Raw genomic sequence first — 27,178 nt, 5'->3', positions numbered from 1 at the left:
GCCCCTTTCAAAATCCTCAAATGTTGGTAATTTGAGATTTTAGAAAGAAAAACATATTCTTTCAAATAATTATAAGTATAGGACCATGCTTCATTATAACTCTTATGTGAAGGTATCTGGTGACTTTAGCTATTACCAGGGTCTTGGTTACAATTTTCAATTGATTTTGCCCTTATTTGACATCTAGCTTCTGGTAGAAGACCTCTTCGCGAAAATTTTTCAATGTCAATGTTTCGGAGTAGCGCTCATATAAAAATACCTCCTGATTTTATCTATTTTGAGGGTTTTGATTATATTTTCGAATCGATTTGACTTAAAATGTGTGTTTGGGCTACTTTGGGGGTAGAGAACATCTTACACTGGCCTATTATAAACATTTGATGTAAAATTTTTTTATATATATGCTATACTATTTTGGTTTTTAATTCTCAAACTAAAACCTCTTACAGAAAAATAGTATCAGGTTTTTTGAAAGACGTATTTATTTCTATTTAATCGAGTCATCATTTATACTAAAAATTGTGCCATTTATGTGAGCCAGATTTGTAAATTATTATGGTTTAAAAACTATGTATTAAAGACTAAAACTACGGGTCGGCAACGCGGGCTGGGCCAGCTAGTTTATTATAAATGATGATGAGAAGTAGTTTCTACAAATTCTATAATAATTGTTATATATTTTGTATTAATAATTTCTTCTTTAGTTCTTTATTATAGAAAGGAATATATAGTGAGAGAAATATTTGTAACTTCAATAATGGTTTGATTATTAGTCCAAATTTAATTACAATTCTATTACGTTAAGACGGATTACGATTGGTTTCTTATTGTTTAGTTATTTATTTTCAAAATATTAAATCATGCAATGCTGGAATATTAACTATTTTATCAACTCGAATTGAGGATGTATCATTATAATTAGCAATTGCTTGAATATTAAATTTTAAAAGTTGAAATTATATTTTTTGTTTACATGTAATGCAGTCTTATAGATAAATATTAATTGTTGGAATACTAGTTATATTAGCCACAATAACTAAAAGTGCACAAATTCCATTTTCTTCTTGGTTACCAGCTGCTATAACAGCTCCTAATCCAGTATCTGCTTTAGTACATTCTTCAGCCCTAGCAACTGCTAAGGTTAATTTATTAATTCGGTTTAATATTGTTTTAAAAACAAGTTGAAGGTGTAACTTATTATTATTATTATCTGGTTTAACAATATATGTAGCTGGATTAGGTGCTAATTATGAGTCTGATTTAAAGAAGATTATTGCTTTATAAACTTTAATACATTTAGGATTAATAATAAGAAAATTGTCAATAGGTTATTATAAGTTAGCTTTTTTCATCTATTAATTCATGATTTGTTTAAGGCTTTATTACTTTCATGCGCAGGAGCAATTATTCATTCATTCATTATTAATACAATTAACTTCTTCTTGTTTTAATGTTCTAAATGTAACATTATGTGCTATACCTATTTTCGCTGGATTTCATTCGAAGGATTTAAATTTGGAAACAGTATTATTTAATTGTTTCATTTTTTTGTATGTATTATACCCTCCACCATACTATGGAGGGTATATTAATTTTGTCATTCCGTTTGTAACTCCTCGAAATACTCATGTCAGGACCCAACAAAGTATATATATTCTTGATCAGCGTAAAATTCTAAGACGATATAGCCATATCCGTCTGTCTGTCCGTCCATCTGTCTGTCTGTTGTAATCACGCTATCCTTCGAACAAATTGAGATAGAAGGCTAAAATTTTGCACACATGTATATTTTGCCAGTAGGCAGGTTAAGTTCGTAAATGGGCCATGTAGGTCCAAGTTATCATATAGCCCCCATATAACGGTACCTCCCGATATTCGGTATTTTGATGATTTAGCGACATTATTCACCGGAATTGTTTCTAATTTGTTATTTGAAGTTCCTAATGGATACTACAGCCTAAGACAGAAAATAATCTGTGTAAGTCCACGTCTTCGTATAGCCCCTATATAACGGTAGATTTGGGATATACATCTATATGAAATAAATTGTGAAAACATGAACAAATTACAAATATAAAAAAGTAGCACGGAACCGAATATTTGTTGAATCGTCATTGAATTATACTATGATGAAAAATATGGACTTTATGGGGTCTCCAATTTACAATTTAAATGACAAATAAAATTAGTTCCCATATTACGGTAATGGGTGTAAAATAGTAATTATATTTGACTATTCTGAAATCAGTCTGACCTCAATTATGAGGTGGATAAAAGTATTTTTACTTATTTAAATCACGTGATTTTTTTTTTCAGTTTGACATGCTATGTTGTTCTGCTACATTTTCGATTTGGCCTCTATTTGTCATCTTGGTTTATAAGGGGTGAAGAAAGTTTTCAATGTAGGTCGATGTTTCGCATTTTACCATATTTCAAAGGATTTGGCTAAAAATGTGTATTTGGGGGTGAAAATCTTACACAAAAATTTCAAAATATCTACAAATTTTAGAATTTTCTCCATGTAATAGTACCCTCTCAAGTCCATCTTTTGGCGGACTAACAGACCGACATGGTAAGAGGGACTTATGAGGACTCTAATGCACAATCTGAGGTGCTAATGGGTTTAAAAAAGTAATTGACTTTGGATATTATTAAATCAATTAGCCCTCAATTATGAGGTGTACAAAGTACAGTAAATTCCAAATTACTGCTCATTTGACTAAAAATTAAAAAGTAATCGACCTGTACGTGAACATTTATAACATTCATATCTTTGAATAATTATGTTTTGACAAATATGCATAATAGACAATATGCAAATAGGCCTGCAACGCGGACCGGGCCAGCTAGTATATATATATATATATATATATATATATATATATATATATATATATATATATATATATATATATATATATATATATATATATATATATATATATATATATATATATATATATGAGAAAGATGTAAAATTCATCTTTAATAATATCTAAGACCTTTAGTTGGCGATCCTTTAAATTTTAAATGTCCCATCATTATTGCATCTCGGACCCTCACAGAAAAATTTGTAGGTATCTACATATTTATAGCTGCCACATCAATTGTGAGAAAAACATAGGGAAAAAAAGCCCATAGCGTTTAAAAGGTATTGAACGCTATACTGGCTGGAACAAAACGGATTGTTAAAATAGTCCTACTACAAGTGATAAAAAACAAAGTTTTGGTGAACCAAATAGTGTTTACTATTTTAGATGGAAAAGTTGCCCAGGACCTATTTGGTACAAAATCTTCATTCAGCTGCGTTATACTTTGGACCAACTCGAGCTAGTTAAACGAAAACCCCGACAACGTATTAGATAATGCGGATACAAATGAATTTAGATTATCGCAACAAAACACAAGAATACGATTTATGGAACATGTTCTAAAAATTACTTATGATTTGGAATTTGGGTCTACAAACAAGGCGGTAAGAAGTAGAAAAAGAAATCACACAATAAACCAAAACAAGGAGCGTGAAATACAATTAGTAGAAATACAGCTAGAAGGTTCTTTTAAGATCCCACAATGATATTTGGAATGACTGGAGTGGATATAAATCGAATTTCAATTATTGAAACGATTACCGTTGTACTCACATGCAATGAAAACGTTGATGTAATACAATTTGAGGAATATTCCTAGGATATATTAACTACACATAAATATATTACACAATGCAAATTGAGAAATAGATCTGCCACAGTGCACAAAATCCTACAATATGGATCAGACGGCATAAAGTATCGTTTAGCAATCAGAGATCGATTAGAAAAGCTCAGGAACAAAAAACAAGGACTATCAATTTTATAGAGAGCACAATACAAGATCTGATCTGGCAACGCTATGCTGAGTAAAAGCGTATAGAGTGACAGCTAATTATTTTATCTAGTTAATGTTCAATACAATATTTTTTAATTAAAAAGAAATGCTTTAAACAGTATTTTTATGCATAAAAATCTTACATTTGTTGTAGTTCACTCGGATTGTAATATAAGTTCATTATAATTGACATCAACACCTATCCTGAATTCGTATATTATAAACGTGTTGCTGTTGTTAAAGAAAATATTGCTGAATTCCAAACTAACTGTTGTTAGTCATTTGCTTTGAGTTGCAGTTAAAACGGACGATGCCTGCTGTTTTTAAGACTTTGTGTGGAACAACTCTAGTTTAGTAAAAGCTCTTAGATTTTTTCGAAATTTTTTCCAGAGGTAGGTATTTTTACCCTGATTTCGCGAAACAATTTTTTTTTGGACCCGGATTTTTTATAAAACCCCCAAAAATTCAATCTTACTTCTTCAAAATGCTACAATTTATGCAAATACCTTTTTCGGGTCCAGAGATATGGGTCGTTCCATCCGCATAACCCGATTCTAACCAGTTCATTAAAATTATGTTTTCAATAAAAAAGGCTTTATTTCGCGTGGCAGTCTTTGGAATTACAAAAGGTTTCTAAATTTGACACTTTTTGTAAATAGCCGGCCTTCGCCCGGGGCTTGAGATTTTCTCCTCTGGGTATGTTCAACACGGGCTAACGCGAACCAAAGTTTTCTGAATTGGATACCTTTTGTGAGTAGCCGGCATTCGGCCGGGGCTTATGTTTTTCTCCTGGGTATGTCCAACACCGGCTAACGCAAACCAAAGATTTCTAAATTTGATGCTTTTGTTAGCCAACGACAGCTACGCGAAACAAACATTTTTTGTTGAAAACATAATTTTAATGAACCCATATCTCTGGACTCAGTAAAGGTATTAGCACAAATTGTAGCATTTTGGAAGTGTCAGCTATAATCTTGTAATGGACCCTTTTTTGAATTTTTTGGGGGTTTTATAAAAATCTGGGTCGAATAAAATGATAATTTGACCATAACTTCTTGTGGGATAGGTATTTTCATAAGCATTCCAACGATATTTATATTGTCTATATCGAGTAATTGGATCCGGGTCTAGTCGGGGTCTTGAACCCGGATTTTCGGGCCAAAAATATGGGGTCCGTCCCCCAAGAAAAAATAGTTTCCCGGGATCAGGTTAAAAATACCTACCACGGGGAAAAAATTGAAGAGTTTTTACTGAACTAGAGTTAAGCACTTTGTGTGACTTCTGCAAGGGTGCTATTGGCAAAGGTGGGTCCATTATGTGCAGAATATGCTCTAACTGGTTCCACTCAGAATGTGCTGACTTCTCGGCCAAAGATATAGCTGCATTGAAGGCGGTTGGTAAATCAGTATATATATGATATTTATATTGTATATATAAATCAGTATACAATATAAATATCGTTGATATGCTTATGAAAATACCTATCCCACAAGAAGTTATAGTCAAATTATCAATTTATTTTACCCGGATTATTTTATAAAACCCCCAAAAATTCAAAAAAGGGTCCATTACCAAATTATATATGACACTCTTACCTTTCCAAAATGCTACAATTTGTGCTAATACCTTTACTGAGTCCAGAGATATGGGTCTTTCCATCCGCATAACCCGATTCTAACCAGTTCATTAAAATTATGTTTTCAATCGTATTATTGTGTTTTGTTGCGATAATCTAAATTCATTTGTATCCGCATTATCTAATACGTTGCCGGGCTTTTCGTTTAACTAGCTCGATTTGGGCCAAAGTATAACGCAGCTGAATGAAGATTTTGTACCAAATAGGTCCTGGGCAACTTTTCCATCTAAAATAGTAAACACTATTTGGTTCACCAAAACTTTGTTTTTTAGCACTTGTAGTAGGACTATTTTAACAAGCCGTTTTGTTCCAGCCAGTATAGCGTTCAATACCTTTTAAACGTTATGGGCTTTTCTTCGTTTGGCAGGGCAATAAAGAAGTTCAGCGTATTGTGAGGGCCTGTAACACACGCCGTGCAGACGTTACCCACATCTGCGTCAATTCGTTCCAATGCAAGTCTGGTACTGTAGCTCTGCAAGTCTATAGTCTGAGCCAATTTTGTCACAGTATGAAGAATGTTTTATTGATTGGGCCCATACAGGTGCTGCATATAGGATAATATTTTTTAATAACTCCTGAAAGTACTCTTCTTCTAAGGTATTCCGAGCCTCTTGTGTTCGGCATAATACGACTCATCGCTGTGCATGTCTTTCCTGCTTTTGACTTGATATAGTGGAGGTGGGTCTTGAAGGAAAGGCGATTGCCTATCATAGCGCCAAAGTATTCAAGGCTACCCGCTGTTTGTATTATACAATTTCCATATGTGTATTTATATATTCTACCACTCTACGACTCGTAATTTTGTTTTTTTTTTTTTTTTGATCCGCTAATGCCAGACTTTGAGAGAGCAACCACCTTTTGACCAAATGTCTGCTTGCTTCTGCCGCAAGATATGAGTAGAGATTGAACCTATGGTAAAATAATTTAGGTAGACGCATCGACACAGCTGCTGGAACAACGAACTGTCAAACCAATTTTGGAATTTAGAATGTTGAATGAAAAATAATTTCAATTTGTAAAAATAGTTGAAAACGCGAATTATAATAAGGTATGTTTTGGACATACATAGATCCCTCTGCAATATCAGTTACCATTTTTATTGCATCAATGGTGGACCTCTTTTTGCTGAAGTGATTGGTAAATCATTTGCTCGTTCGATAAATTCTTCAAGTCTGTCACGGATAATGCTGTCAAAAAGTTTCCCGAATGTGTCTAGCAAATATAATGGACGATATGATGATGGGTTTTCTAGAGGCTTGCCGTTTTTAGGCAAAACTCCACTCTCTGCTTAACCATAAAGACGGGAAAGACTCATGCTCTAGACATGAGTTCAACAAGCTATTCGCTTCGTCATCACGACATTTTATAACCCCTTTTACGAAATAGTTGGGAATACCATCCAGACCAGGCGCTTTTTTTGTCATCCAATTTTGATGCAGCAAGATTCATTTTGGTTAGTATAACGCGGCTGAACATTGGTTTATTGAGTTCATTTGTTTTAATATATCAGCATATGAGGAATGTCCAGATGTTTTAAAAATAAAAGTGACGGGTTTATTAGACTTCCTTTTTATCTTGATTCTGATTCCAGGTTTATCATTGGTATCCTCCTTAAATACATTAACTTTTTGTTGTTTAGTTGTATTGGCAATGGGTTCAGCTTCCTTCTTTTTCCTTGTCTTTTTTCCTTCCGATTTTAAATTTGTTGACCTCTCTTCAACGCTAGCGTTGTTGGGGTTCCCTGTTGCTGAGGTTTAAACCATGCTTCTGTTCATATCTGTTTGTTAAATACCATGCTCATTTGATGTATCTCTAGTTCTTTATATAAGTAAGCAGCTACTGTTAATTTTTCGTATACTTAACTATCTCTATGCCGCCTGGGATGCGAGGAATTCCGGATAGGTAGAGGTTAAACAGTTCCGGATATATCACCCATCCCTTGGACACGCCGATTCTCCCTACAGTGTTTGAACTTTTTGCTGCGTAATTCCACGCACGACTGTTGTCCACACGTGTAGTTCATTATTCAACGTTTACTGCAGGTTAGTTCGCTCTATATTCTCAAACAGCGAGACGTTGTTGATTGTATCAAATGCATTTGATACCTACCTATCCGGAATTCCTCGCATCCCAGGCGTCATAGAGACAGTAGCATGAACACTATTCCACGCGAGGATTACGAAAATAACCGCCACCAAAACAACTGCCACATTTTTTACAAAATTGTCTGCGGATGTAAAAAAAGAATTGAATGTGCAGATAGAGGGAAATATAATACCGACCACGAACTACCCCAAGGTCCTAGGAGTTGTCTGCGCCAACCACAGTTATCTGCGACAAAATGAAAAGTAGGAACAAGGTTCTCAAGGAACTAGGCTGCAGAACTTGGGCTGCGGACAAGAAGAAGTTGTTGACCTCTTTTCCCGTGATAGGTCAGTCTGTGGTCAGCTATGTGGCCCCAGTGTGGTCTGTGAAAATAAAAACTACGTAATGGAAGAAAATGTCAAAATGCCGCCCTGAGAACTGCGATCCATGAAACCATTTAAGGATGCGAAGGACCTTCCCGTACGTGACTATAGTCATACACTTCCATTGCAGTTCCTGCTTGGGTGTTATCGTGGGAGTCATCCAAACCATTATATTGTGAATAAAACACACCCACCCAGGGGTGTCAGGAAGAACACACATGATCTATATAGGGAGATCAAACGCCATAAGAGAAGGAGACTTTCAAAGAAAATCTGAGTGACATTCATACTGATACAGTCACAGATGTCATCAGCAATTACAGTGTGATTGCCGTCCTCGGAGTCCACCGCCATCCATTTCTGCCGATGAACGTCGGCAGCGTAGTTTTAGTAATTGCGCAAAAAATATTAGGATGGTGAAGTCGTCTCAACTCGCATTGGCACGAATTGACGATGATGCGAGTGACTTCTGTCTGGCGAGTGCTACAGGCCCTCACAATACGCTGCGCCTCTTTAATTGCACTGCTTTAATTTCCCTTATGCCAGCTAAAATAGCTGAATGTTTGATACAGGAGCTAGACCCATATGAGCAGAAATAAAACAAACCATGTGAAGGTGTCACAAGAGCAATAAACAATAAAAATTTAAGACTTCTGGTGTTTGATTGATGTTGTTATTGGAAGTTGTGAAGTGGCGAAAATTGACTGCGATATATATGTCTAATCCATTTCCAACGCAAATAGCTAGATAGCTGATTAGTTGAGGAAGGCTTCTGATTTCAATAGTTTTTAGCTGCTGGTGTAAGTTTAAGAGCTCAGCAGCATGTGTTTTATAGGTTTTAGCTAAGGTTTTGTTGAGCAAGACGAGCTTACTGAATGAATTAATGAAATCCAGTGGCATAAGTCTCAGATATGATGTGTGCATTATTGTTTTGTTTTCGTAATGGCCTATATTGGAAAGGTGTTGTCTTTTAATATATAATCTGGCCCAATCTCTAAAGTTCGAGCCCTAATACACCACTAGTTGGCATATTGGTACCAAAAACAAAACCCGCTCTGTTAAATTGATTAGAGTAAACTTGATTCTTAAAATTGATTCTTTTGATGATGGATGGTTGTCTCCAAGGCACAAGCTGCTGACGATTTATTCAATAGGAAGTTCAATTTAATAGCGAACGATCGGCATTGCTAAACTTCGCTTAGTTATCGCAAATGAAATCGTCATTTGTGGTATGTATGCATCTGTGCATTTCCTCTGCTGTTAGCGATATAAAGTCATCCCGATGGAAGTTGGCTGCCAATAAAGTTGTTTTCAATGATGAAAAGACTGGATCGCAGCATGGGTACGGGGATCATGTTGAAAGTAGTATGCGCTGCGAAGTGAGGAAAATAATTGATTGTGTTGCCTATATAATATCTTCATCCTGCTTGATCTTATTTGACGGTAAGTTTATTTCTATTTGCGTGTTGGCGAAGCTTCATTGACTCATATCTTCATCTCCAGCAGATGTTGTTTGTTTTGATTTGGTTTCTCAATTGCTACAGTCATATTTTTCGTACATTCCGAGTCCATGACACCAAATAACGAGTGTGCGAGGTTTCCGACTATGCCCCTCCTCTACTTCGCCTGGAAAATATGTTCATGGTACTAGATTCCAACTGATTCTGCACTAGAATGACATTTTCTGAAAGTATGTCACAGCTTCTATTCTCAACAGCTACTATACACAACTCCTTAAGGGTTTTTATTCAAAATTCATTCATATCTGTCCATTCCCCTGTCACTACCTTTGTGACTCCAATTCCATCAATTATTCTCCAACTTGTGTATGATGAACGACTGGCACAGGCATAGAGGTAGGAACAATAAAGCCACAAACATCACGAATATTAGAATGCTGCTTGATGTCTTGAATCGCTTTGACGATGACCCTTCACTACTACTCTCTCTATGTATAAGTGGTAGAGATTTTCGTCTATAGGGGCTAATCTGTTTATGGGTTTTTAACTTTACCATTTTGTGTCTTTATGTGAACTACACGAACGGCCCATCGTTACAGACATTTTATCTTTCTTTTGATGACCAGTTGACCAGGCTCAACGTTTGCCGATGGTGTACTCCATTTCAGTTTTTCATAAAGAATACTTAGGTATTCCGTAGACCAACGTCTTCAGAACTCATGCCTAATCTGCGATACTACCTTCCATCTGCTTGTCAATGATGTTGACGATTGGTTCGCTGGTGGATCAACATGTGCCGTTGAAGGCACTCCCATAAGAAAATGACCAGGTTTTAATATTGCTGGATCATTTGGGTCGATAGAAATAGGAGCCAACGGTCCGGAATTCAGAATTGCCTCTATTTCGATAACAATTGTTTCTAACTCTTCGTGGGTTAATGATGCACAACTATGGTTGCATCGCTGACTTAACTGCAGCTTTCCATAAGCCACCAAAATGTGGAGCTCTTGGGGGAATTAACTGGAAATCAATACCTTCTCTTGTGCATGTCTCGACTATTACCATTTTGCTATTCAAGCATTGTTTGAATCAATTCATCTTCCCTTTTATCTTATAGGCGACCCTTGTACTTTACGCAATTTTGAATAATGTTGCGTGCCATAGCCTTCCCTTGATGATTCAATATTTCATTCTTTAGGTTGCAAGTAGCAATTGTGAGCCACAGTGTTACTTTCCAAATGCTTTTTGCCGTATGCTAAGGTTGCCTCTTCCAAACTGCCATCGACTCTAAGTATTCCTTTGTCAAAAAAACGGAGTTAAAGTGTGTATGGAACTTAATTTGTCCAATGCCCAATTCGTAAACTGCTGTATTTATTTTTGCTTATTTTCCAAATGATTCATACCAATTGGGTCGTTGTATGGTAACAACATCAGGTTTTTGTGTCGTATGCTATGGTTGCCTCTTCCAACCTGCCACCGTCCCACCTGCCATCCTTTAGGCAAATCGCAGGACATAACCGACAATTCATTGTAGTCGACTAAATGAATCCTTGTGGTTGATTCCATACACCAAACTCTTTGAGGCTATTGCTGACACTGTAAATTTCGTCTTATATTCAAGATCATTTCGATTTTCTCCATTCCTTGAGAAACGTCCCGGCCAAAGAGATTAATTTCCGTGTAGAAATGTTGGTCCATAAAACCACATCATACATCCTGACAGCCGGTTTCATGCCTCTGAATATGAAATCGTCTCAGTTTTTGTTGGCTTCTCTCCATCGAACATGTGTCAGGGTAATTTGGAATCATTTAATATTTTCAGTCTTTCTTGAACGATAACCAATATGCTGTCTTTTTGCTGGCAGTTCCTCGTCACAGCCAATTTTATTCTTCCATAGATGCTGTATAAAGATCTTCCCTGCTGACACCGTTTATATCAATTTACCCATGATTTTTTTATTTTTTGTTTCAAAATTGTAAAACCAAAAATGGTTATTCTCAAGCATTTGAATGAGGAGAACGGTTGTAATATTAAAGAGAAGCTTTGAATAAAGCATTAGTTTTCAACTGCACTTCAATTGGTGACCCCGATAAATATTGGAATGTTCGCGGATACATAAAATAAAAGCAAGATGTTCCATTCTCCACAAAAGAATGCAAACCAATACAAGGTTCTCGAACAAGGAATTAATCCAACATAACCTTAACAAGGTAATATGAAGTATGGAAGTTTGTAACAAGATACCGTCTACACTTCTCCACGAAACGGCATGTTTGGCTAAAAATAAAGTTTCAAATTATGTTTTAAAATCTTTATGGATTCAACGTCTTCCCTAGCGGATCCAAGACATTTTGTCGGTAAGCAACAAACCACTAAATAAGTAAGAATAAATGACAGGCAAACATGCAGATACCATTACCTGGGGATGTTAATGCAATTGCAGCAAAGCATATAGTATCGTATACATCAAAAATACAACATCTGTCCGTTGTTAAAAACCTAGATACCGGTCAAGCTGCAGAATAGAAAATAAAGTTCACAAATCATTCTCAACAAAACTTCAATCCGAAAACTTGACCGCACCTCGTCATTGGTGACGGATGTGGACGAGACGACAAACTGAACTATGAATTTCTCATCGATATTGGCGCCAACGTCTCGGTATTTCCTGAAAGCTCAGGGGGAAAAAACAGCGAAACCTTCGAATTTGATTTGATGGCGAAGCTGGGAATATGTCGCCCTTCAAAAATCCAGTCCACTACATATAGCAAACGGAGAATAGCGTTCATGTGGTGACTATAGACTTCTAAATGCTGTAACAACTCCTGACCTAGTTAAGGCATATCATCAAATTCCAGTCAAAGAATCTGATATTATAACAACTGCGATTATAACACCAATAGGTTTATCTGACTTTCCCTATGTTTTCTGCTATGCATATATTCCCTGACTTTCTGCTATGCATATATTGATGATATTCTAATCGCTTCAAACAATGAGAAAGAACACTTTCAGTACATGGATCAGCTATTTCAACGATTTTCAAATTTTTATATAACTATCAATAAGAATCAATCGATCTTTGGTGTATCTGAAATTTAATTTCTGGGATACTTAGTCACAAGTGGCGTAAATCCATTTTCGGCAAGAGTAGAACTTAGTGCAGCACAAAAAATGTTGTTAATGCAGCAATTAAAAAATGATGATTGGAAACCAATTGCTTTTTATTCAAAGCAATTAACTTCTACCCAAACCAAGTACAGTATATGAGCACCTTGTCGCTTACTCAGCTCTCAAGCATTTCTATACTTTTTGGAAGGTAGAGAGTTAGCTACATACACTGACCATAAGCCATTAATATAAGCAGAAGCCTGAAAAATCGTCTCTCCGACAGTCGACATGCCATCGCCTTTGAACTACAAAATATTATCTATATCACAAAAGACCGACGAAGAACTAAGAGAGTTGTTGAAGGGCAATACTTCACTCGTTTTCAGAAAAAAATGTTGCTGATATAAAATATGTTGAAATATATTGTGATGTCTCCACTAAAGTCGTGCGTCCATATATTACGCAGTCTTTTCGCAAATTGCTATTCGAGTTTATACATGGAATATCACATCCTGGAATTCAGTCTACAATTAATACTATCAAATCTTGTTTTATTTGGCATGGATATTCTCAAATACTCGAACTGCTGTCTAGAATATAAAAAGTCAATCGACATGTGTACATGTTGATACATGGAATATCACATCCTGGAATTCAGTCTACAATTAATACTATCAAATCTTGTTTTATTTGGCATGGATATTCTCAAATACTCGAATTGCTGTTTAGAATATAAAAATTCAATCGACATGTGAAAAGCTCTCTTGGAAAATTTGAAGTGCCAACTCAACAATCTTAATATGTCTTAACAGGTATTGATCGCGTTACTAGATTAAAAGGTTGACATACACAATGGTGTGGAATGTAGTAATGATTACCATACAACTCTCTTGGTTGTATTTTCGTCATATGTCCAAGATCCTCGCACTCCTTCATAATTTTAGCATACTACTCGTGAAGACTTACGTCCTTTGATAAGCGAGAGATAAGCGCCAGGAATCTAAGGACTGCAATGTTTAAGGATTCATTGCCTCATTGACTGTTGTATTTTGGTTGAAGTGATTTTCATACTGTTCTTCTGCTATTGTCATTTTCTGATCTTCACAAACTTCCTTTTGTTCTCAGAGCTTATTTTCGTTTTGTTCCCAGAACTTCCAGAACACTTTCATCTTCTCCGAAAACTGTGCAGTTCCTGATCCTCCCTGTATTCTTCCACTAGCAATCCACCTTAGTTTCGAGTTCTTCAATATAGGAAGCTTCTTGAACATTCGATTTTCTTGGATTTCCATGATGTTATGTTGATGTCAGTGCTTGGTTGCGGACCAACACCTTCGATACAGAGAGATTCTTGAATGGGTTCGATACACCAAGTCGTTCTGACACCAGATTATTCTGTGCATCGGAGTCCAGAATTGCCTTAAACTCGTAGCTTCTTGTTTTTGTTGACATTTCTACACGTTTTTGCCTGATGACCATCCTTAATGCAATTCAAAAACATCTTGTTTCTAGAAACCCATTTCTGTCTTTCGGGCGCTGTCATTCCAAGAATAACTTGCAGTAATGTAAGGGGTGATCACCTTGGCACATTTGGCATCTACGGTTCGTTAGAAGCAACCGTCGTTGCTGGTTTACTCCTCTGAGTCCCGTTGACTTGTGGATTAAGACTAGATGCCACTCTTTTGGCTTTACTCCAAGACCCTCCAGTGCCAATAACTATTCATGAAGACTGTCATGAAAATTCTCCACTGATCTGCTATCGCCAGACATGTTGGGCAGGTTTAATATCCTCTCAAGTATAGCTGACACTTAAGCTCTCTTTTTGCTGTATCTGTCTTGGAATGTCTTCCAAATGTCGTAATTCGTCTCAGCCAACTCGAGGTGATTTTGAGCTTCTCGGCTTCCCCAATCACGTTGGCGTTGTTGTACCACATTTTTTGCGCTTATGACAAGGCTTCCCCGTTGATAATTTTACCAAATTGTCAGCAAACGTTTGCCACTTCAAATAATCCCCTTTCAATTGAGGGATTGTAATTTTTGGCAGATTAACTTGATATTTGATCCTTGAGTTTTAACGTCTCTTTTGATGCCTCGTGCCCCACCAGCGCACAGTGGGCTGAGATCACCAAAAAAGCGGAAACGCTATGAAATTTTACTCAGACATTTATATTGCCTCTAGCATGCTTGGTATTAAAAAAAGGACATATCGGTCCTCTTCATGTTTAACCTATTCATAATTGCTTCAGTATTTGATGTAGACACCATTTTACTGTACCTCCTATTTTTCGGTATTTTGAAATTTTCGACCACAATTTTAAACTCAATCATAAGAAACTTGACATTTTGAATTGAGAACAGACAAAATCTTTCCCTGATAAATAAATTTACTATTATGTATTGATCATATATAACGGCACATCCAATTTTAGTTATTTTGAAAATCTCTTCCTGCAAAATTATGTGAAGGTAAGTCCTTTGTCCATATAGACCCTATATAAGGGTACTTCCTAATTTTAGGAGTGTCAGACAGAGCCTTTTTACAAACTTATTAATTTGTATTTTGTTTCTCAGTGGAAATAAACTACAAAAACAACCTATAACGTTGGTCTCTGGGGTTAGATCCTCAAGATCAGAAATAAATCGGATCATCAGTAAAAATTGAAGGGGAGTCAAGTAAGCTCAGAGAAAATTATTTAAAAAGAACAACAAAAAGAAAAAAAATAGAGAAAAAGATCAAAGTACATTCACCGCAAAATCAGTTGAGCATTTTCACCATTTTTTTAATAAAACAAAGTCGGAAAAAAGGCACGATGACATTCCATTCTAAAATACAAAATTACAATTTTAGGACATTCTCGATATTATTTTCTTAACTCTATACACATTGCAGATATGGCAAAAATATTTTCATATTTTTAATTAATTTTTAAAATATTTTTACATCACTATTTTTAAAAATTGTTTTATCTAACACACTGATAGCTGCCTATATATGTCTCAATTTTAAAACAATCACTTTTGACGTTAAAATAAACGGAATTGTGACATTTCAAAAATCCAAAAAACTATTTTTTTCTTCTTGCGATAAAAGAGAAACATTTCTCAAGTTTAACACTGTGTACTTAGAAAACTATACCACGTATGACTTGAAATTTTCGGTACTGATGTAGAATTTTGTGTTCTACAATATTATAAAAATATTTTTTCCAAAACCCGAATTTCTTTTTTTCTTTTTTCAATTAATCTCGGTGTTTTTGTGATATCATCCCTCTGCGCAGCGTTGAGCGCTCAAAACTCTCGAACATATTGAAGTGGATGTCTTCCACGTGTGTCCACAATTTCTCAATTGCAGCCACTGTCTGACAGGAAGCAGCTTACTTATGCTATGGGGATATGACTCTGCATATGGATCCGTTCGAATTTTGTTTTCATTGCGATCAATATCCGCCCAGAGTGCCTCTATTCCTTTATCTTTTTTTATGTAGAATTCTACCGTTCTCTTTTTCAATAGAGATTTAGCGGTCCAGATGATTCTTATGCTTGGCTAATGCAGCAAATCTCTTCCTTCTTCAGATGGTTTCTGGTCTTTGATTTTTGCAACAACGAACTAATGTCCTTCTCCAGAAGTTTCTTCATTTCCACTTGTGGAGGGAATTTGAAATTTATCAGTAAATCTTTAGAATTTTATCCTTGTTGGAATCGTCACCAAAAATGTTTAATAATGTAAAGGAAAGTAGATGCACACAACACTGAGTTTGTGTAACCTTGATAGGCTTACAATCTACAAAGAATATTTATTTTTGCATGATATTTATACATTTTAGATTTCATTAAATTTAGCATTAAATGTAAATCAAGCAATAAATTACTTCACCCAATAACCCATGCAATGTAAAAACAATCGAGGTGTTTCTTTATTGAGGTTATTGGCCTGTTTAAGTAAACAATGACATATGATAAAACGATTAGGTAATGAAAAAGTAAAAATATTTATGAACATAAAATTGTGTTCTTTTGAACAAGTACGAACTAGAAAACCAACCCAGAAAAGATAAAGGTATTGCAACGACGAAGACTCAGATGAGTACGACGAAGACGAGGACTCACTGGGGACTACGTTCCTGCAGCACGTCGGAACATAGTCCTCGCAACCGACTCAATCCGGATCAATTTATAAAGTGCAACCATTCTCTGCATCCATTACATCGCATCACAAGTGTTCATTGCATTTATATTCAATATATATTGGCAACTCATCACAATTTGTAAGAAGGTGGATAGTTTCTCAGTAAGATCAGATCTATCTATCAGATCAAGATCGAACATTTCAGGATCTCTCATGAAAGCAAGCAAGAACTAGTGAAACAATTTCCAAAAATTGTAATAGTTATTGAAGAATTGATTCAATTCTTGAGTTTAAAAGAAATGGAAATGAGTTGCTTTGACTAGCATTGATTAAAACATATCAGTAACTACTTTTCCTGACACGCTTGTGTGGGGGAGTTTTATCCAAGCAGGTACTGCAACGAAAGTATATGGATATGCTGACGTACGGGAATGATATTCGAATCCTTTTGTGGATTGTTCGCAGACTACACTATTTATATTCGCAGACAACACTAGGCCACTTAGCTGACCAAAGACCGACCTATCGCTTGTCCGCAACCCAAGTGCTGCCGTCTAAGGCCTTGAGGACTTTGCTTTCACTTTTCATTTTGTCGCAGATAGCTGTGACTGGCGCCGTCAACTTGTACATGCTATCGCATGCGATGCTTAAGATCTTGGGGTAGTTCGTGGTTGGTATTATATTTCCCTCGACCTACACATTCAGCTCTGCTCTCATCTTAGCAGACCAGTCGGTAAAAGTGTGACCGTTGATTGGGTGGCTAGCGATAGGTTGATAACTTTTGTAGAGAATTTCAAGTACTTAACTCCCGGCGTATCAAGTTGTGTCAACATTACTATTGAGATTGCTGTGCCCTACACTTTGGTTGACTTATTTTTTCGGATGGCATTTACAACATTACCCATCCTAAACTGTGGTGGTTCCACCTCGGCGAGAAAAGATCGTAGTACTCATTGCTTCGCCCTATCGCTCTCGAAAAATTGTCGGTTAAAATAACAAGCTCACCTCTTCGGATCAGTCACCGATATGTCGTTAAAAATAAATAAAAAAATTTAAGACTTAATCGGTATATTTTCATCTCAACAATTTTAAAATGTTTATAACTTAATAACAAACTTTATAAATCTATGTTAGCTTTCTTTTTACTTACCATGGCAAAAATGCTGGTCCAGTAAAATGATCACTTATCTCCTCTTCAGTCAGCCCAAATTCCACATATGTTTTATACCAAATGTGCTCTTGTATAGGAGCTATTGTTAGACTTATTCCCATCATTGCCATCCAATCTATATGTTTCTCCCAAGTTGGCCAGTTCCACCATATGTAACTGTAGCCCCATGCACAAACATTTTGATAATATATATGCGAACTTTCACATTTTGACGATATTCTCAAATTAGGTATTATTGTTAGTTTGTCAATCTGCAATAGTTCGTTGTACCAGTATATACTTTTATTTAGAAATGTTTTTAGATAGTGATGGAAGCCTTTTGCAGCAGATATACCATCATACGCTCGTATGGTAATGCTATTATGGCTAGTTGAGAGCTGTAAAGGTAAAAACTGCATCGTGCCAATTAAAATTGAATAACACAAAAAAGTAGTGTTTCATATATATTTGCAAATATCAGTTGTTTTTTTTTTTTTTTTTTTTTTTTTTGCTCTTCAACGTAATATTTAGAAACAGATAAGCACAAATATGCGAAACAATATTCTATATAGTACTAACCTCATACGAACGAAAATGAAGTCTAGAGTCAATTAGTACATCAAATGCTTCACCCAACGTTCCGAGAGTTCTGTTTATCAGGTCAATGACCGTTTGTTCCTGCGTAGTTTTTAACGCTGTACAAATGCAAGCTGAAATTGAAGTATTCGAGAGACTTTAAAATTTCCAACAATATTGATCGTTTTTCATTCATCTTTAGCAGTAAAACTTTTATAAAAGAAAATTGAAAAACACTTAATTCTAGGTAGCTTTCTTTCAAGATAGATTGGTTGGCTTTCACCATCGTTATAAGCTTCGTTGAATTATGACAGTGATTTTTTTAATTGAAATAAAAAATGTTCAGATTTTGCATGCTCTACAGTTTAGAATTATAGACCAATCTACCCGGAATTTCCAATGTTAGGATATAATACAGGACAGAAGCCAGCATTTTTGGATTCTCAATGGATAATATTTACAGGGAGAAATTCGCCATAACTTTTGTGTAAAAAAAATACCAAAATCCAAGATCTCACATTGAATTTTTATTATAGAAAATGGAAACGTTCTCAATATTCACAGACTTTGACCCATCAATCACTCATTCATATTTAAATTTCACTAAAAGAATCTACTATTCGGATATTATGCATTTCCATTGACAAAACCATGTCTCATTGCTATGTTTTCCAAGTTCCAATTGAAACTACACTACTTCTGCCTAAATTATAATTCGACAGTAATTGAAATCACAATGCAACGGATTAGTGTAATACAGGGTTCGCCATTAAGTATTTTTTCAGTAAATGCTTATATTTTGAATGGTAACACTTAGATCATGTCAGATTCTAGAGTTAATTAGTTTTCTACTTCCACTGATAGAATATGGTTGTGTGTACCCCTAACAAAAAACTGCGAAATGTTGCGACATTACTTTGAAAATCATGGCAATGTTGGCAAAAATTGTGTACGGATTTTGGAAGAGTCGCATTTTAAAAGCGATGCACCATGATTATTACAGAATGTAGAACAATGTAGTATTGTTCTACATTTTGTAGTCCAAAATACATTTTTTAGTGCGCTTATTCTGCCAAAACTTATACACATTTTGTGCATATGTGTGTATTGTTTTGAATAAAAAATGCAATAATTTGAAATTGTTTCAAATTTGGTTGCAAAATAAATGCAAAATTTCTACGTAAATAGATAACAAATTGTACAATTTTGTGATCAAACTGTATTATCCTACCATTTTAAATTCCATCTTGTGAAATAACCCCGAAATTCCATTCTTATTTCGCGGATTTTTCCCAATATAAGAATTTTGTTAGCAAAATGAAAAAAAGTCTGATGATGCATAGTTTAAATATTATTTGACACTATACGACTCCATCACAGACTTGCATTTTTGTAGTTTTTTCGAAGTTGAGCAATCTTTCTTATTGAGCCATGAATGCACCCAAAACAAGTCACTGTTTCGTTCAGATTTATGATCAGAGGCTTAATTGGGCCGCTTAGATTTGGGGGAATTAAAAAGGGTAATGTCATGCAATCATATGTTAAAAATTTTTTTCCAATGCCCAAATTTATATTTACCAATTCATTACATCCACAAATCCGAGGTGAAACCCTATTATCTATGCAGTGAAATTTGTCAAGGTATATTACAGAAAATACAGAGATGGAAATGTATATTCAAAATTCTTTATTTTACAATGGTTGAACATATCGAAATAAATTCCACACGAAAATCATCAACTTTAACACTTTTTTTAAAAAAGTTCTATTGACTGATCGTAGGTTGCACGCTTTATTTGTTTTTTTTTTTTTTTTTCCATAAACGTGGTTTTATTACACCCAATACAAAAATCAAAATTTTTTCATATATTATATTACAGTATGTTTTATCACGGTTCACCTGTAATGCAACGAACGATAGAAACATATCAATGTCTGCACCAAACGTATGTATGTATACATGTATGTGTGGCTGACCGACTAATTAGTCCATCATCCGTGTGCATAGTACTGTGTTTGTATATCGATGGTTAGCAAACAAATCAATGTAATTGCTGCGGGTATTTTTTGGGGGTGATTTTATATTATATTTTAACTAGCAAAAATTCAAAATTTTCAAAAAAATTCTTTCAATTATACTAATCGATAGGAAATTTTACCTACATTAAAGTGACACCCGATAATAATATTTTATTTTCACTAGAAAAGAAAAAAATACACTTCTTCACAATTATTTTGGTTTATTTGTTTTCGATGACATTTTTGAATGCCGTCGGCAAAACAATATTTGAAAACTAGACGGCGGGGAACGGGGTACGCGACACGTTGTAAAATGGCCACTGAACAAATAAATGACACTATTTTTGTTAAAGAATATTATTTTTTAACTATCACTTTCTTCACTTTACGTACCTGAATGTTTATGATAGAAACGAGATGATGACGATGAGCATGTGGATGTATGGTTTTTAATGGTGATGTTGTAATTTGGCTTTGCAAAAGAACAAAACAATTAATTTCTTATTGCCGACAGAAATATGCAACGATCCCAACATGAAGTAAGGTGGCCATTTGCCACTCGTTGATATCTGTTGATTTTGGAAGATTTCAACGCTCTTAATCATATACAATTAATTAGGCGTTACCTCATTGTTAATGTTACAAAACAGTAAGTTTCAATCTAAATTAAACACTGTTATAGTTTTCGAAAATAAACCATTTCTTTCTCCAGAAAATTTGTAAAAATTACGTATGGGAAAATTTTCGTTTTTACAGACACACCTCGCCGACACCTCTCAATATTTTAAGCTTATTTTTTGGTCTCCTTACTTTTAATATGTTTGCTATAGAATCCCATGTAGAAAAAAACAGGCAATAAAACCTTAAGTTTTGCCGGGCCGAACTTTTAATACCCTCCACCATTGGGTAAAGGAAACATTTTTTATAAAAGTATCTGAACATTTTTTTTTATAAAAGTAAACTTCATATACCAGTACGACCGTTTGGATAATATAATTGATAATAAATATCAAAAGTGAGGTTGGTAGGGCCCCGCGGGAACCTATATCGAGAACTTTATATAACAACGATTGTTATCTATTGCGATGACAAATTTAAAAAAAAAATTTGTAGGAAAATGTGACTAGAATATAACATACAATTTTGAAACTCTATGTCGAAGAATGTATGTGATTTAAACTTCAACTAAACCGATTTAGAATTTTATGCTGCCCATTCATGTATAAACATATATATATATATATATATATATATATATATATATATATATATATATATATCTCATTTTGTATATATATATATATATATACAGGATGAGATAAAAAACTGCAAGCAACTTCAGACTGCTGTCATTTGGTTCGAAAATTAAAGAAGCGACTTAATCGAAACCCGCGTCGCAGTGGCCGAAAAATGGCTCGAGAGCTGAACATATCGCAATGTTCCATTGGGCAATTATTGAAAAATGAGCTAGGAGTCAAGCCATTGAAATTCCAAAAGGTGGAAGAACTTACACGGTAACAGAAAGAAAATAGACTCAATCAAAAGAGCTAAAGAGTTACTTCGCTATGCCCAAAGTGGTAAACTGCCGAATTTTGTTTTCTCCGCTGAGGAAACATTCTTTGTCCAACAGTTTGCAAACAAACAAAATGATCGCGTTTACTTGCCAAAGAGATCAGCTGAAAATGTGCACATTCGGTTGACCACCAGAACTCAAGCGGCGGACAATGGACGCTCTCCGCTCGTATTAATCGACCGTGGCATCAGAATAAATGCCGAATATTATCGCGAAAATATTCTAGAGGGTGTATTAAAGCATTGGGCTCGCAAACATTTTGGCCCCAGACCTTAAACATTCAAAAAAGACTTCGCACCATCGCACGCAGCACGCGTCGCCCAATAATGTTTACAAAATGAGGTTCCTCGCTTAATTTCCAGCCAAAATCTCCGGATACAAATCCGTTGGACGATTGTCGATCACCTCAAGCAAGCGTTTCGCCGAGCCAAAATGGGCCAAAATTCCGCAGAGCAACATTCGGGCGGCGTGTCGTGCAAAAGGTGTCCAATTCGAAGAAATCTAAACTAATTCTATTTCCGATATTTTTGCTTTAATTCAGTAAAATCAAAATCAATTTTGAATTCGTAACTATGAGAAGATAATGTTTGTGCACAATCCTATGTCAATTCATTTTTATCCATCTTTGTATGCGATCGATCGTTAAAATCGCAATAAAGGTGAAATATTTAGGTTAATCTTTGAACATTTATACAATATTCCTAGGAAGTTAGAATATATACATTTCATTTAGGTATAATAATACCGCTAAACATTTGTCCAGTTGTATGTTTTTGTTATAATTTCTACCGAATTAACTGTAATTTGACACTTAAAGTTTTCAGTATTGTGAAATCAATACCGGCAATAACTGTTTACTATTTAATTTACTATTGTTTCCTATTATGCATAGCCCCAATTTAAAAGTACGTTGAGATTTTAAATGTTTTGATGCTTTGAGAAGTATTTTTTAATCAAAATTGTATAGAAAATATTCAAAATTTCTCGATTTTGTTTTTATTTATTTTTTTCTTTTTTCAATAAGAATTTTAAATTCCAAAAGGCATTCTGAAACAATTCAAAAATTCCTTATACAAAAATACAAAATTCCTTATCAAAAAGAAAATTCAAGTTTTTCACTTCCTCCATATATCTAGAGGTTTTTCTAAGAATTTTCATACGTTCTACGTTCCTACGTTCAGGGATTTTTTTCGGCGGTGTATATTAGCAGCAGCCGCCTTAGTAATATTGAAAAACTATGTTATTTGCTAGTTGTAAAGCAAAATATGTTATTTCCAAGTTCCATTTGACGCATAGAAGTTTTGATTTAGCGTGGAAATCATTGAAGTAAACATAAGACAATGTCCACATATTAGTTAGCAATCAACTTAAATTACTTTTTGCAACTTCCTGTTCTTGACAATGAGTCATACGGGTTTAAAAAATTTTCAGCGGGCAATCAATGGATGCATATCAGCTATGGCGATCTACGACGTTTCTACAAACGATTGGGTTCCCATTTTAGTCTTTTTATGAATACAAAAATTACCAGAATAAGACGGTGTGTTAATTCTGGAAACAGAAGTTCAAAAACAAATCGGCTTTGTTATCCTAGACGAATTGGGATCATTTCATTACGGAAAGGAATCAAACCCTTACGTGTCTCCTAGGAATCAAACCCTTTCTTGTCTCCGAGTCCTCACTGGGTTCAATATTCTCAGAATTCCCAAGTCGAACTTCAGGTCTTCTCGGATGCCTCAGAAATTGCATTCGTGTTTTAGAGTCAAATGGCACCGTATTTACAAATTTGCTCTCATGCAAAACAAAAGTAGCTCCTTTCAAATCCATTTCCTTGCCTCGATTAGAATGTGGTACAGTACTGGCATCCAAACTTCTAAAAGGCGTTGTAAACCGGGATCAATTAAAAGACCAAACGTCTTTTCCGTTTGAGCGTTTGTAAGACACTGAATTTATTTATTAATATTTAACCTAAATTATAATTAAGTGTAAATGAGAGAGAGAGAGAGAGAGATACCAACCGTACACATACATATGCACCATGCCACCATAAACCTTAGGGGGAGGTCATACACACGCATAGCTATCTCACATGTGGCAAGCAAACATGCTGCACTTGTTTATCAGTCTGAGTAAAGATTACATCCCATAATCTAACTCCACCATAGCACATGCAGCAATTGAAAATTCTGTATTATTTATTTCTAACTCGAAGGTCTGCTCACCACATTTTCTTATCTTATTTCATGTGGACTGTATTAAGAAGATCCCAGTTTAACAAATCCCTCTCATCTACACTAGGTAGCCCCGCTATTCTCTTTTATTATAAAAACATGTTCACTTATCCGTGAACATTCTTGGCAGGGGCAAAAATACATATAAAATATAAAAATTACAAATATGAACAATAAAATAGATCTAATAGAAGTGACATTTTAAGAGAAAAGAAGTTAAGTTATAGCACCCAAGTAACTCCTCCATCTTTCCAGCCTGGCTCTCTTGAACATCCCTCCTCCTTTATCTGCCGGCTTCAATTTCCAAGCCGAATCCTTTTTATCTGTCGTCTTCTTTCTGTAGCCAAAGTTTCCATCCTTCTCTGGAAGCGCCGTCTGACCGACCTTGGACAGTTTATCGTTCCAGCGTTCATAATTTTCTGTCACCTCGGCTTGTATTTTTTTCGCTGCACCACTTCCACTAGGCATCTTCATCACAACTTGACCGTCTTCCACTGTGACCACTAATTTTGCAGCCAATTCATCAGCCTTGATTTTGTGTGTTTTGAATGCTTTCTGCGATATGAGCAAATCTTCCTTAAGTTGCAATATTTCAGCCTCCAGCAGAAATATCCTTCTTTCTTTTTCTTCACCAGCTTCTAGATTTGCAGCCAACCCGTCACGATCGGTTGCAGCTGCAAGTCGTTCTCTTTTTGCACAAGACAACTCATCACTAAGTTGTCTTATTACCGCCTTCAACGCCTTGCCCTCGCGTTCTGCCTCCTGGTTAGCCGCTCGTAATTTATCCTTAGTATCCTCGGCTACACACACAGCATTTTTGACTTCCTCCTTCAATTTGGAGACAAGTTTGAGGGCATCTTCTTTTTCATCTTTCTGTGAAATCAAGGCAAACTCCATTTCCTTAATATCACCTTCCATTTTTCTCATTGCGGCTACCGCTGCTTCGCGCTCCTCTCGCTCGACGTCCAATTTGGATGTTATGCAGGCCACTTGTTTCTTCAAGCCAAGGACTTTCTCTTTGGTCTCCACATTAAGAGCCTGCGTGAATTTAAGGATGATCTTAACATCTTCCAAATACAGCCTCGCTGTCCCATTCTGCTGACTTGCTCTGATAGCTGCGGCTAGTTTGGACTTCTTTAGAAGCATCTCTAAAAATCGCCTATGAACGCCTGGATACAATATTACGTATCTTGCCGCGTCCATAATTTTTTCTTTGGCGAAGTCAAATACGCCTTCTATGGCTTCTTCCGTCTTTAAGGTACTCATTATTTCCATAATTGTACCCATCATTTCGAGAAGAGTGGCAGCCTCTTCCTTTATTTTCATCATTGGCGGCCATTTTACCGATTCGTCCTCCTGGGGATATGCCTCACCCCTTCTGTCTGAAGACTTCAAATATGAAGCCCCCTCGGTGTGCACCGCCACCACAGTCTTCCGTGCTGAAGTCTCCTTCTGACTCAGCATCCTTTTATTTGGCTTATAAATTTCTTCTGTATGGGAACAATTCCAGCTGTATTTTAGCTCGGTAATTTTCCACTCTTGAAGACCAATTTTAGCCTGATAGAATTTCCTCGATGTTAAGGCAAATTCTTCAACATTTATCCTCTACCGATCCGGCTCGGTGGACCAATGTATGAGAAGAGAAAACCTACCGAATGGTTAGGCTGTTGTTTCAATTCTCTATCCGGCTCGAAGGACCAATGTAAACCGGGATCAATTAAAAGACCAAAGTCTTTTCCGTTTGAGCGTTTGTAAGACACTGAATTTATTTATTAATATTTAACCTAAATTATAATTAAGTGTAAATGTGAGAGAGAGAGAGAGAGATACCAACCGTACACATACATATGCACCATGCCACCATAAACCTTAGGGGGAGGTCATACACACGCATAGCTATCTCACATGTGGAAGCAAACATGCTGCACTTGTTTATCAGTCTGAGTAAAGATTACATCCCATAATCTAACTCCACCATAGCACATGCAGCAATTGAAAATTCTGTATTATTTATTTCTAACTCGAAGGTCTGCTCACCACATTTTCTTATCTTATTTCATGTGGACTGTATTAAGAAGATCCCAGTTTAACAAATCCCTCTCATCTACACTAGGTAGCCCCGCTATTCTCTTTTATTATAAAAACATGTTCACTTATCCGTGAACAGGCATTCTAAACGAGTTTGACATTTATTTTAACAAAATTTATTGCTGGGCAGATTCTACAATTGTTCATTATTGGCTTCAAAAAACTCCATCAACATGGTCTACCTTCGTAGCGAATAAAGTGTGTCGTTATCAGGAGAATGTTGGGCAAAATAAGTGGTTCCACGTTCGGTCTGACCACAAGGGCTAAGTCTTGATAGTTCAAATTAGAATATTCAATCCGTTGCTGTTAACCCTGATGCCGAATTTCGCCCAGTTATAAATCTTTTTACTTTCATTCAAAACGTTGAAGATATCTTAAATCGAAAACACATTCTACCCAAAAACCAGTTTGAAGGTTCCAGCCCCACTAATTCTGAAATCCAAACAGTCAATTTTCATCTGGCTGCTTAAGCCCAAATATCATTTTATGTTTCTCTGCGTAACTACATAAAAATCAACTCCATTCGAAGAACTCAATCTTATCTTTAAGTCCATTTCTGGATGAAAAAGGGGTAATGTTGGAACAAATTCACATCGATCCATGCGCGGAGAAAATTATTAGTGCTTCGCATTCTTCAATTAGATTAGAACAACAGTAAGAAATTGTTAAGTATTGGCATCTCTTCCTTTGGAGAGAACTATTTTGTCCAAACCTTTCTTTTATATCTTATCTTTTACAGGTACAGGTATTGCAAAAGGTTATGTTTGCGTTTTTGTGTGATTTTCTGCGAAAGCAATTCACTTCAAACTATCTTACGATTTATCCACGAAACCTTAATAGCAACCTTTTACAGGTTTATTTCACGCCGTGGGTTT

General features: G+C 35.6%; 1 protein-coding gene across 3 annotated transcripts in view; it reads right to left on the bottom strand.

Moving 5' to 3' along the window:
- LOC109611932 (uncharacterized) overlaps positions 1-27,178 on the bottom strand; it is a 147,923-nt gene that overhangs the window by 62,883 nt on the left and 57,862 nt on the right. For 2 of the 3 annotated variants that reach the window (XR_009343349.1, XR_009343351.1), the window contains exons 2-3: positions 18,396-18,526; positions 17,817-18,229 (exon numbers count right to left, since the gene is read on the bottom strand). The gene's annotated coding sequence lies outside the window, so the exon portion shown is untranslated. The remainder of the gene's footprint in view (positions 1-17,816; positions 18,230-18,395; positions 18,527-27,178) is intronic. The other variant, XR_009343350.1, reaches the window with a different exon arrangement.

The sequence above is a fragment of the Musca domestica genome, unplaced genomic scaffold (genome assembly GCF_030504385.1).
Source record: "Musca domestica strain aabys unplaced genomic scaffold, Musca_domestica.polishedcontigs.V.1.1 5, whole genome shotgun sequence".
Lineage (NCBI taxonomy): Eukaryota > Metazoa > Arthropoda > Insecta > Diptera > Muscidae > Musca > Musca domestica.
The sequence above is the reverse complement of the archived record's forward strand: the minus strand, read 5'-3'. Positions and strand labels throughout refer to the sequence as shown.